Here is a 12,957-nt window from a genome sequence, read left to right as displayed (position 1 = left end):
TTAACTTCTCTGAAGACCAGTATCCTTCTTGGTGAAACGGGCATAGCATGGCCATCCTATCAGGATTGGTCCCTGTACAATGTATTCTGTAGTGTCTGGTACCTAGGAGACTGGCATAGTGATTACAGTCTCTTACCCGTATCTTTTTTTCTGCCTGATAATGTATAAGATGAAGCCTGATTCTGGCTCACTTCTGTTGTGTTGTATGGAAAGGAAGATTCATGCTATTTCAATCTTTTGGGTTGGTTTCCTCTAGATAAACAAGACTGGTATGTATTAGATGAGTATAGTTATTTTGTGTTTCCTGAACACACAGCAGTTCAAGTTCATTATTATCCCAAGCACTAGGTATAAGAGCTTACTTTTTTACTTTTATTATTTTACTCCCTCTTTTATAAAATCACTTTAATGTTTTCAGACCCTGCTAGCAAAAGGTAATCCAGGTTTTTGATTTGTTCATTGACTCACCAAATTTAGTTTGAGAAAAAGCTGGTTGGATAATCCTTTCTTCCAGGCTAGTAAGTTAAATTGTGTGGTCATAGACAAGATTCAGGTAGCAAAATTAGAGTCCTTGAGGTTTGAATTTGAAACAAACAATCCAGAACTCCCTGTCTGTTCCTCTAGAGCCTAAATAATTGCCCCGTGCCTCCCAGAAAGATCTCAAACCCACCATTCACCAGGCTGTGCAAACCCCACATTGAGACATGGCATTTGCAAACCAATTATTTTCTGATTTGTGGACCCTTTTATAATAAAAGTCACAAAAATATAAACTTGTGAGACATTTAATTATACTTTTTTAAAACTATGTTGATTGAATATTTTGCAATAAGACAGATACAAGTCAGTAGAAAAGATACACTGAGAAGTACAGTATTTGTATTGCCATTTTTGTCATTTTATCTATGGGTAGGTGATCTCCAGTTAAGAGAGGGGAAAGCTTTTTAGGTAGAGTGAGAACTACCTACAAAGGCATGGAAACATGAACCAGCAAACCCTTTTTAAAAAACTCAGAGTAATTTTCTTTGGCTCCTGTGATCCTGTTGGGAGACCACATGCATCATTCCAAGGGGCTTGGGTTCATTTGGTAGCAATGGAGGATGGCTGATATATTTGAAATAAGAGAAGTGATGTGATTAAATTTACATTCCACTATGAGAAGTCTTTCTAGACCTATTGAATAGGTAAACTAGATAAATATTAAGTTATGGAAAATGTTAAATGAACTAATATTATTATGGAAAACTTGATAATTATTTGGAAAAAGTAAATTGAATTTATGGGAGATTGGCAGGGCACCGGCTGAAGGCATAAGGAACTTTCTAAAAGGATGTTGAAAGAGTTGGTATGAAGAATAATGAGTGGTAATTAATTAATTAATTAATTGGCTGTGTTGGGTGTTCTTTGCTACGCACCAGCTTTCCCTTGTTGCAGTGAGTGGGGACTGCTCTTCATTGCGGTGCGTGGGCTTCTCGTTGCGGTGGTTTCTCTTGTTGCGGAGCATGGCCTCTAGGCTTGGGCTTCAGTAGTTGTGGCACACGGGCTTCGTTGCTTTGCAGCATGTGGAATCTTCCCGGACCAGGGTTAGAACCCGTGTCCCCTGCATTGGCAGGCGGATTCCTAACCACTGTGCCCCCAGGAAAGTCCACCTTGTTTAATAGGTACAATATATTTCCCAATTAAAAATTAAGAAAATCTGGCAGGTCCTTAGAAGAACTAAGAATATTCCCCCACTACCTTATAGGGCTCTGTCCTCATTCTCAAGTTTGGTTTCTAGTCACTGTTACTGAAAGTAAAAGTATTTGATTAAGGCCTCCTTCCTTCCTCTGGGTTTGGGGCACTAACAGACTTTTGTTTCTGCTCTGCCTCCTGAGGACGAGGGAGCCCTGTGCTGTGCGGTGCCTACTCAGAACAGTGCCAGTGGGCAGAAGAGGGCGGCGTGTGGAGGACAGGGCCCGTACCAGGCTCTGTGGCTCTGCTCCAGCGCAGACTGGCACAGGCCTCTCACCCTATGCCCTCGGGTGTCCTCGGCAGCTCTCCCAGCACAGCTGAGCTAAAGGACAAGTGCTGTCTCAACAGTGACCAGCAGGAGAAGCCTTGCCAGACAGGTCTTGGCCAGGACAGCAGCAGAACAGGGTGGGGAAGGGTGCCAGCATCATCCAACATGAGAAATACCCCAAGCTCAGGGCTGGCAGACATCACCAGGCCGGGTCACGAAAGTACTCTGAGACTCAGTTTCTCTGAATGAGAAATGAGGAATCAAGTAGCTGGCTGGCCTACCTCAGGGGGCTTCTGTATCAGATCGGGTGGTAGAATCATGGTTTCTCAGCTTTGAGTGGGATGCAGAGGTTATTTAGTCATGTGGTTCTTACCTAGACCTAATCATTGGAAGTGCTTGAGGAGCTCTCTTGGATACAGATTTTGGACCTACTGAATGGGAGTGTCTGGGGTAGGCTGGGGCATTTATCAAAGTCACGCAGTCACATGGTCAAATAATCAAGAGGCTTACCTGGACAGAAACAGACTCTGATACCACTCTGTCCCGCCTTGGTTCTGTCTTCCAGAAGTAAGTACCATTAAGACAATTTCTGGGGTTTGTGCTTCTGGTGATTTCTTCTAGACACTTAATTGAATAATATGCTTATGCAACTGGTCCTTGATTTATCAAATTTTGACATTATCCATTTCCCACAGTGGAAGAAAAAAGGCTTAGCTCCTTTACATTTTCCTCACCCTCCCTCCTCCTCCCAATTTTTGATGTTTATATTATTATTTCCAGGGTTTTTTTTTTTTAATGGCCATTGGAATCCTAAATATATCAAAGTCTTTCGTCCTTATTCCATGTACTCTAGGTTGTATCGCTCTGTTGGAGGAGAATATCGGTGAGCAGCCTCCAGCCTTCCCTTCCCAGCATCACTTCTGTCCTTTGCTGTCCCCCAGCTTCTCTGTCAGCTGTACTTGCATTTCACAGCTGCCAGGCAGCACTGAGATCACGAGGGCAAACCACTTATGACCATTCTGTACCCAGACAACCATTCTGTTTTTCACCTTCAGTACAATATTCAATTATGTGAGATATGCGACACTTTATTATAATAGAGTCTTTGGGTTAGATGGTGGTGCCCAGCTGTAGGCTACTGTCAATGTCCTGAGCACGTTTGGGGTAGGCTAGGCTGAGGTATAACGTTCCATAGGTTAGGTGCAGTAAATGCATTTTCGATGTCTGATGCGTTTATCTGCATGTAACCTCATCATGAGGTGAGGAGAATCTGTACTCTGTTTTTGAAATTACCTAGTCATTTAGTTTACTGATTTGTTATGTTTCCTTCCTTCTGGAAGCAATGTTTCCAAAATGCCCTTCCTTTTGCTCCAATCTGGAGAGTCGATTCTTGAGGCACGCCTTGAACCCTCAACAGACTTCCCTTCCACAGCTTTCCTGGGCTAGATCCGCTGTCTTTTTCTTTCTTGTTTTACTCTCGTTTATTCTTAAGTACTTCCTCAGAAAGAGTAAATGAGAGGAAAACTTTGACCCTTCTGTTTTGCCCTCACTTTTTTTTTTTTTTGGCCATACCACGTGGCTTGTGGGATCTTAGTTCCCTGAACAGGGATTGAACCCACGCCCTCGGCAGTGAGAGCTTGGAGTCCTAACCGGTGGACCATCAGGGAAGTCCCTGCCCTCATTTTTAATTTATGATTTGACTGAATACAGAATTTAAATTTATTTCCCCTCCAAACAGTAAAGGCATTGATCTCTTGACTTAAAGCATCCATTGTTGCTAATAAGATATCCAGTGCCAGTTTAATTCTCATTTGTCTGCCGCTTAGTTTTTTGTTGTTTTTTGTTTGCTTTGTTAGTTTCCTTCTCCGAAAGCGTGTAGGATGTCCTCTATCTTTAGTGTATTGGGGTTTTGTAAGGCTGTCCCTAGGTTGGTTTTTTTTTGTTTTTTTTTTTTTCCTTTCACTCTGTTGGGTACTTTTGGACCCTTTCAGTTTAAAGTCTTACTTATGTCAGCTTTTCACTCTGAACATTTCTTCTATTATTTCTTTGATAATTTCTTTCTCTCTGTTTCTTTTATTTCCTCTTACTGGAAATCCTATCAGTTGTTAGACTTCCTCGATTGGTCCCTTGTGCTGTTTCTGTTCTCTCCCTTTTCCCATCTATGTCTTTCTTTTCTGTAGTCTGGTAGATGGTCTTGACATTGTCCTCCAGACCTAGTGAAGGTTTTCATTTGGGAGCCACATTTTTAGTTTTCTTCCCTCTGGTCCTCTGATTATTTCATTTTCATAGCATCTTGCTCTTGCTTCACAGAGGCCAAGTTGGGTTGACTTCCTCTGACACACTAATTAGAACTATTTTAAAAATTATCTCCTGACCCTTAAATGATCCCATTTCCTCTGGGATCTGGTTCAGGTTGTTTATTTTGGTCATTCTTTTTCAGACTGCTGTTTTTCCGTTAATGTCTGGTGAATGTTAGTTCATTTGTACTTTATTTATTTTAAAAAATTTTTTTTCGGCCATACTGTGCAGCTTGTGAGATCTTAGTTCCCCGGCCAGGGATTGAACCTGGGCCCTTGGCAGCAAAAGCACAGAGTCCTAACCACTGGACCACCAGGAAATTCCCAGTTCATTTGTATTTAAAAATGAAGAACCTAGGCTGATAGTCTAGTGAGCTAATAGGTAGGTCTGTTTCCACAATAGGCGCCTCTTGGATGAGTAGCTGCCTGGTGCTGTGCAGACAGGGAGTGGGGCTTGTTGGCCATCTGGCCTTGCCTGAGTGTGCGGTTTGACCAGCACCCTAGAGGAAGCAATGTGCTCTGGAGCCTGAATGTTCTCTAGTCCACCATAGCTCGTGGGCCAGATCTGGCCTGCTTCCTTTTGTATGACCTGTGAGATAAGAATGCTGTTTTACGGTTTTAAGTGTTGTTTTAAAAAAAAGAAAAGAAAACTAAGAAGAGTTTGCCTACCTCTGCTGCAGTCCAAGGGTTAGTATCTTTGGAGCCTATTCCTCTGTTTTCACTTGCGTTAGGTGCCTTCCCCAAGGATGAAGGTAGGCAGTGGATGGAGCCAATTGGTACAGCTCTTCTCTAGAGGGGCCCTTTGGTTGGTCCTAGTCTCTAGCTTCGTTTCCTGTCCTGTCTTCTATCCCTGCTTGTCCAGAGCCCACCTTCTCTTCTGGATTCCTGAGGCGAGGCTGGCGGTCACCTCCACCATAGCCCATCAGATGCTCCAGGCTGCAGCTTCCTTCACTGTGGTCTCATCCACTCACACCTTACCTTCCACTTCCTAACTTTGGGAAATAAATTGCAGTCTCTTGTTCTCTGCTGCCTCCCCACTCTTATTCCTGTCACTGTTATGGCTTCCTTCCTTTTTGTAATTCATTACTGCCATTGCAGTGGGTTCTTTTTTTTAATTAATTGATTTATTGCCTGCGTTGTGTCTTTGTTGCTGCACATGGACTTTCTCTAGATGGGGTGAGTGGGGGGCTGCTCTTCATTGTGGTGCACAGGCTTCTCAGTGCGGTGGCTTCTCTTGTTGCAGAGCACAGGCTCTAGGTGTGCAGGCTTCAGTAGTTGTGTCACACAGGCTCAGTAGTTGTGGCTCACGGGCTTAGTTGCTCTGTGGCATGTGGTATCTTCCCGGACCAGGGATTGAACCCATGTCCCCTGCATTGGCAGGCGGATTCTTTTTTTTTTTTTTTTAATTAATTAATTTATTTTATTGGCTGTGTTGGGTCTTTTTTGCTGTGCGTGGGCTTTCTTTTAGTTGCGGTGAGTGGGGGCTACTCTTCGTTGTGGTGTGCGGGCTCCTCATTGCCGTGGCTTCTCTTGTTGTGGAGCACAGGCTCTAGGCACATGGGCTTCAGTAGTTGCAGCACATGGGCTCAATAATTGTGGCTCATGGGCTCTAGAGCGTAGGCTCAATAGTTGTGGCGCACGGGCTTAGTTCCTCCACGGCATGTGGGATCTTCCTGGAGCAGGTATCGAACCCGTGTCCCCTGCATTGGCAGGCGGATTCTTAACCACTGCGCTACCTAGGAAGCCCTGGCAGGTGGATTCTTAACCACTGTGCCACCTAGGAAGTCCACAGTGGATTTTTGAAATGGCCTGAGAGTCACAATTAAATAGGAGATTGGGACCTTTCACATATGTCTAGATATGCCGGCTGGGGTACTGTAGGTAAAGGGAGCTTAGGCCATAGAGAAGTTACCCCATTGAGGCCAGATAGAGCCAGTATTGGAGAGCTGAGACGGACACTGATTTCTCCCAGACTCCCTTGCACAGGAGGAGTCCTAGGTGCTCATGCACAGTGGGTGGGGTGTCAGCTAGACATGGCCAGACCCATGAGATTGTAAAACCTGTGTCCCTCTGACCTAGCATTTCTACTTCCAGGCGTCTGACTTAGACAGTCACTCATACACGTCACGAAAAGGGGCCATAACATCCATTGCAACATCGTTTGTGATGGAAAAAATGAAAAATAAAACCAAAACCAACCTAAGTGGCTCTGTGTGTGTAAAGGGTTAAGAAGGCATGGTGCATGTGTAGCCTGGGCTGCAGCACGACTGTTACAGAGGAGGAGGACTATCTGTGTGGACTGTCGTGGGAGATCTCCAAGGTCTCAGAGAACCCATAAAGGAGCATCCCTCTTGTGCTTAAAAAAAAGGACCTTTATGTATATATGTTCATATATATGTAAATTCATTAAAGAAAAGACTGGAATAATGAGCACCCAACAGTTATTGGTGTTTACGTCAGTGGAAAGGATTGGGGGTTAGACTTCTGAATTATTTGAGAATATAATCATGTGATGTGCTTTTTTTTTTTTTTTTTGGCTGCATTGGGTCTTTGTTGCTATGCACGGGCTTTTTCTAATTGTGGTAAGCGGGGGCTACTCTTCATTGTGGTGCGTGGGCTTCTCAGTGTGGTGGCTTCTCTTGTTGCAAAGCACGGGCTTTAGGTGTGAGGGCTTCAGTAGTTGTGGCACATGGGCTCAATAGTTGTGGCACATGGGCTCAATAGTTGTGGCTCACGGGCTCTAGAGCACAGGCTCAGTGGTTGTGGTGCATGGGCTTAGTTGCTCTGGGGCATGTGGGATCTTCCTGGACCGGGGCTTGAACCCATGTCCCCTGCATTGGCAGGTGGATTCTTTTTTTTTTTTTTTTTTAAGAACTTTTATTGAGATACAGTTAACATACAATAAACTGCAGGTATTTAGAGTGTACAATTTGGTATCCCAATCTCCCAATTCATTCCCCCCCCAACCCTCCCCTTTTTCCCCACTTGGTGTCCATATGTTTGTTCTCTACATCTGTGTCTCTATTTCTGGCAGGTGGATTCTTAACTACTGTACCACCAGGGAAGTCTCTCATGTGATGCTTTGATAGAGGTTTTCTAGGACGTTAACCTCATCCCCAAACAAAGCAAACAAAGAAGCAGACCAAAAGATTAGCTTGAACTGGGGCCTCTGGCTGCATCCTTAGTTCACAGCCAGAATGACCCTCATTGTGGGGGGCTTGTCAGTGCATCAGCAAGTACTGCATACCCCCAAATACGCAAACCCCAGACTCTGGAGGTTTACACCTACCTACAGAGACGTACCTGGGAGATGCTGGTGAAGAGCACGTGGCCATGGAGGGGTGACACTGGGAGCTGGTGGGGTGGACCATGCAGAGGTAGCTCCTCCCACACCTAGAGACATGGAGGCAGAAGGGTTGTTCCAGGTGAGGACAGCAGTGTGGACAGAGCTGCAGAGTGGGCTCCTCAGGTTAGCTGGGCTTTGAAATGGGGCTTCTTTAATGGGGCAGGGGAAAGGCGAGCCAGCCCGCAGGAGTCTCTTCATCAGTAGAGGCCGCCTAAAGCTGGCAGATTTCTGTCTGCTTCTCTCCCTGGGTACTTCAGAGCTTCTGACGCCAGCGAGCCAGGGCCCCCTCTAGGGCTTAGAGGACAGTGGAATAACAGCAAGCAGAGACTTCAAGATGGGAAGCTCCCTACCACCTGAGTAAGATTCTTGACCCAGAATCTGGGTCCTGCCTTCGTCTCGGGTGTCTGATTGGCCTGCTCTCACCCTCCCCTGCCAGCTTCTCTCTGAGCACCCGAGTGCGGCTTCCTCTGTGCCCCCATCTCCTCCCGTCACCAGCTGGGAGCAGAGGGCTCTGTTCAGTTCTCTGTTTAGACTTGTGGCTTCCACAAGGCTGGGAGAGGCCATTGCATTCAGAGCCTATTTAGAAGCAAATTGATCCTGAGCTCCTGAAATGTGGCCACCACCACGAGGCCAGTGTTCTCGATCTCCCTCTTTCTCCCTCTCTGTCTCTCAGATGGGGCAAAGCGCCAGGACTCTGTGGCAGTCTTAAGGCCCGAGTCAGCAGAAAGTCAGGTTACTCAGGGACAGTGGGCGAAGGCGGATTACCCATGGGAAAGCTGGTTCCACTTCTGCCTGGGCAGCCTGGTTCTGATCCATGCTTCTCCGTGAGTGATGGCCTAGAATTCTGGTGGTCCTGGCTCCCCAGGAGGGGGTGTATCCTGTGCCTGTGGCCTTCTCCCTGCTTCGCGCCAGCATACACAGGCTGCCCTGAGACTTGGCACCTCTGTTGCTTTCACAGTGACGTAAGGAGATGCCTTTAGACAGGAAGTCTAGGTTGAGGCCATATTTTGGGATTCCTGAATGTTCAGGCTAATAGCTCTTACAGTCTGGTCCTTTCAACCCCAGAACATTTTATTCCTGCGTGTGGGGGTAGGGATCTCGCAGCTCCAAGGCCAGAACTGTCAGTGGCAGCTCCGTTACCTTATTAGAGATCAGCTCTCATCCTTCTGTTCAGCTGGAACTTTGTGGAGTGCTGTGCACCACATAGCCATCCTGCCGCAGCAATTCCCATCCGTAAAGGATGTCACCCCTGGGGATGCATTCAGAATCACTGAATTTGTGGCTGGGCCATCAGGTCCTGTCAGACCCTCTCCTGACCCTCCCGGGCCTTGGAGGATCCAGGAGGAGGGAAAGGAGCCTGTCAGAGCCAGGGTCTTGCTAAAATCAGCATCTGCCTCACCTCTGTCTCCAGTGGCATCTCTGTGCTTTTGTTGAGACAGGTAATTAGCAGTTTGGAGGTTTGTTGTGGGGCTGTTGAAGCTTCCAGTAGGATCCCGACCACACCCTTCAGCTCTGTTTATCCTTGATCTGGAAGTCTTTTCAGGCCTCACTTGAGTACTTCCAGCATCCTGCAGCGTGGGACAATGGGCATCCCACCCTGGGCTTCCTCTCCAGCCTGCTCTCTGGTCACCATGACGCCAGGGCTGAGGAGGGTGTCATCCAGCTTGGGGGAGGTCCCTGAGAGAAGGAGAGAAAATGCCAGTCCTGGGAGACCCCCCACCACCCTCTGCCCTTGCTGGCCTCCTCTGGGAGTGCTCCGATGGGGTGCCCTGCCAGCTCATCACCCGGGTGGGTCTGCTTGACTCCTGGGCGGGGGGGGGGCCTTCACACCCCACTCACGCTTTACTCTTGCGTCTTCCCTGCTCCCCGGGTCCTGCACATCTGGGTCAAATAAGTTGAAACCCGCTCATGATGATGAAGGGAGAGCAGAAGCCACAGGCTGAGCCGTAGCAGTGACCTCACTGGGAAGAAGTCATCAGCAGCGCTGGAAAGCAGGCTTGTTTGAACATGTGTGTGGGAAGGAGAGCAGACTGTCTGTGGTTTGCATTTTCATGTTTCATGTGCAACAGCATTTTCCTGGGGATTTGGCTAAGCTAGCTTTGGCAGAAAGCAGAAAAGGCAGCTGCTCTTTCCTCTCCATAGCCCTGCCTCTGGAAGCGGTTGGGCTTTCGTGTCTGGGTAGGGAACAGGACTGGCTTTATTTGTTGGAGAAGGATGTTCAGGAGACTCTAACTAAGGGTCTTCATGGGCAGGACGGAGCCGTGTGCTAGCCACGGGCAGAGCAGCCTGCTCCTCAGGATGCGGAGAGACCGAGAGGGTGTGGACAGCGCTCCTGTCATCTGGGGTGTGTTGGTGTGACCATTCCCACTGCCACAGCATCCCTGTAGAGAAAGCGCTGCTGCCCTGAGCCCCACAGGGGCGGCGATTGCCCTGCCCCAGGCCTCCTTTCCCACCATCCAGCACTGTCAGATTGGGTGAGGGGCAGGGCAGTCGGTACCACCCACAGAAGTCAAAACAGCATGGTTCCCTGTTGTGAGTGGGCTCGTCTTCATCCCCCGTGCTCCCTTCCAGAGCCTGTTCCAGCCCGGCATCTGGATGCAGCAGACCCCGTGGGGCCACTCCTCAGACAGCCCCCCAGTGCTGAGGCGAGCATGCCTCTACTTCACTGCACTCCCAGGGGGCATTGCATCGAGCATCACGTTGTTGGCCTCTGCTCGCTCTGACGTCTTCTCAGACCTCCCAGTCTGCAGCTCCAATCTCTCTGGCACCTCACTGAGCTCTTTGGTTTTGCTGACAGCTGTTTATGTGTCTCCGGGAGAGGTTGGAACCAATCATGTTCCTCATATCTGATAGAGCTGCTTTTTGGAGAAAGTGGCTGCAGCACAGGTTTCTTAGGAAAAGGCCTGAAAGAGGGTGGCCCTGTGGCAGGGAAAGTGATATTGCCATAGAGGAGTCAGACTGCTTTGGTTCAAATCTCAGCTCCACAACTTACTAGCTGTGTGATCTTGGGTAGATTACATAACCTCCCTGGACTTCAGTTTTCAGGGGTAGCTTATTCTTCTGTTTCTATTATATTTGTTATGTAAGCGATCCATATTTGTTTTAGAAAATGTAATGAATACCCTAGAAAACTAATTTTAGAAATTACAATTGCCCAGAGATAATGTCACATCTTGGAATAGGCCCTGAATTGCAGATTTTTTTCTTGTGTGCTTATGTGTATGCAGTTGTGCGTGCACACAGCCTTTTAACAATAAAATGGCATACTGTATATTCTGTTCTGTAGACTGTATTATGAGGGCCCAATACGTGTCAGGTGCTGTTTCAGCCACTGTACACCTGGTGTACAAAACAGAGCCTCTGTCCTCAAGGACCTGATGTGTAGTTGGAGGAGAGAAGCCATAAATAACAAATAGGTCAAGTGGCAGTAAATGGCTAAGAAGAAAAATAAAGCATTAGGAGGGAGACAGAAGGACAGGGACCTGGGCTTCCAGTTAAAAGGGAGAGGTTCAAGTGCCCACATGCTTCCTTTAAAACCCTCATGAGAAATGGCATGAAAAGAATTACCTTGAAATAAAATTAACCCGTAAAGACTAGAGGGAGAGGAGACAAACTGAGAAAGCAAAGGGAGGAGGAGGAACTGATGTGGCAGGTCTGAGAGGGGAAGCCTGAGCCAGCCGAGGGGAATCGGAGCCACGGCCGCCGAAATCCCCTTTCCTGCTTCGCAGGACCGGTAACTGCTCCTTCCAGAGATGTCCTCTCGGAGAGGTTAAATCGGTGGGTCTAGAGATTCTAGGCGGTGGTGAGGTGCTGAAATGTAGAAGGTTAAGTGGAAGTCTTGCACGTTCAGTGTTGAGATGACCCCAACCCTCCGCCCACCTGCTTCTCTTCCTCGTTGCTCAGAATGCTGTCTGGGGAATGTGAGCAGCCCTAGAGGAAAGGCTTTAGTTCTTGGGGGCTCCATCCTGCAAAGGAGTAGCCTGATGATCCTGAAATGAAGTTCCAGGTGACCACTCGTGTGTCTGCAAGCTTCCCGCCAGCGTCTTAGTGCTCTACTCTTAAACATGAGAGAGCAGATGGGCCAGGTGGCCAGACTTTTGAGTAATACCTCAGATGAAAAAGAAAGGACAAGGAAAAGGAAGGAAGAGAAAGAGACTTGAAGGAGACAGAAACAATGCAAGGAGAAGAATTTTTTTTTCTTTTAATTTATTTATTTATTGGCTATGTTGGGTCTTCGTTGCTGTGCGCGGGTTTTCTCTGGTTGGGGAGAGCAGGCCTACTCTTCGATGCGGTGCATGGGCTTCTCGTTGCGATGGCTTCTCTTGTTGCGGAGCACAGGCTCTAGCCTCATGAGCATCAGTAGTTGTGGCACACAGGCTCAATAGTTGTGGCTCACAGGCTCTAGAATGCAGGCTCTGTAACTGTGGCACATGGGCTTAGTTGCTCCGTAGCATGTGGAATCTTCCTGGACCAGGGATTGAAACCGTGTCCCCTGCGTTGGCAGGCAGATTCTTAACCAACTGCCCCACCTGGGAAGTCCAGGGAGAAGAAATTTTCAAAGACTATCATTAATCTCAGGGAGAAATTATGATATATAGAAAGCAGAACAAGGTACTATCAATAAGGAAGTTTTTTTTTTTAAGCTCTGAGAAATTAAAAATAAAGCAAAAATGGGACTTCCCTCGTGTCCAGTGGTTAAGACTCCACACTTGCAATGTAGGGGGCCCGGGTTCGATCCCTGGTCGGGGAACTAGAGCCCACATGCCACAGCTAAGACCCAGTGCAGCCAAATAAATAAATATTAAAATATATATATATATATATATATATATAGCAGAAATGAAAACAGAAGAGAAGATGGAGAAAAATTCCTGAAAAGTAGAGCAGAAAGACTTAGAGCTGGAAAATGGGAGAGAAAAGAAAGGTACAAGATAAATCAAAGAAGTTAAATATCCAAAAGTGTTCCAGAAAGAATGGGGAAGAAAACAATCAAAGAAATGAGGCCCAGGACTGAAGAACATGATTTTCGAGATTGAAAGGACCTGACACTTACCCAGCTCGATGGATGAAAATAAACCCACTCCAAGACCCATCAACACAATCAGGACACGGGACAACGAGGGAAAAACAGGTCAGTACAAAGGTTTGAGGGTCAGAATGACCTTAGACTTCATAACAGCAGCATTGCAATCTGGAAGGTCACAGAGCCGTGCTTTCAGACTTGGAGGGTCATTGCTATCCATCCTAGAATTCTTGAGCCAAGTGCTTAAGTGCGACAGTAGGATAAAGACATTTTCAGATGTTCCAAGTCTCCA

The 12,957-nt window shown here is 47.1% G+C and overlaps 1 protein-coding gene and 1 non-coding gene across 4 annotated transcripts in view; one reads left to right on the top strand and one right to left on the bottom strand.

Moving 5' to 3' along the window:
- DCPS (decapping enzyme, scavenger) overlaps positions 1-12,957 on the top strand; it is a 39,091-nt gene that overhangs the window by 8,058 nt on the left and 18,076 nt on the right. The gene's annotated exons all lie outside the window — the stretch shown is intronic.
- On the bottom strand, positions 4,544-4,616 carry TRNAK-UUU (transfer RNA lysine (anticodon UUU)). The gene has a single exon. It is a non-coding gene; the product is annotated as a tRNA-Lys (tRNA).

Source organism: Hippopotamus amphibius, chromosome 9 (genome assembly GCF_030028045.1).
Source record: "Hippopotamus amphibius kiboko isolate mHipAmp2 chromosome 9, mHipAmp2.hap2, whole genome shotgun sequence".
In the NCBI taxonomy this organism is placed as follows: Eukaryota; Metazoa; Chordata; class Mammalia; order Artiodactyla; family Hippopotamidae; genus Hippopotamus; species Hippopotamus amphibius.
This window is presented reverse-complemented; position numbering and strand designations above follow the sequence as displayed.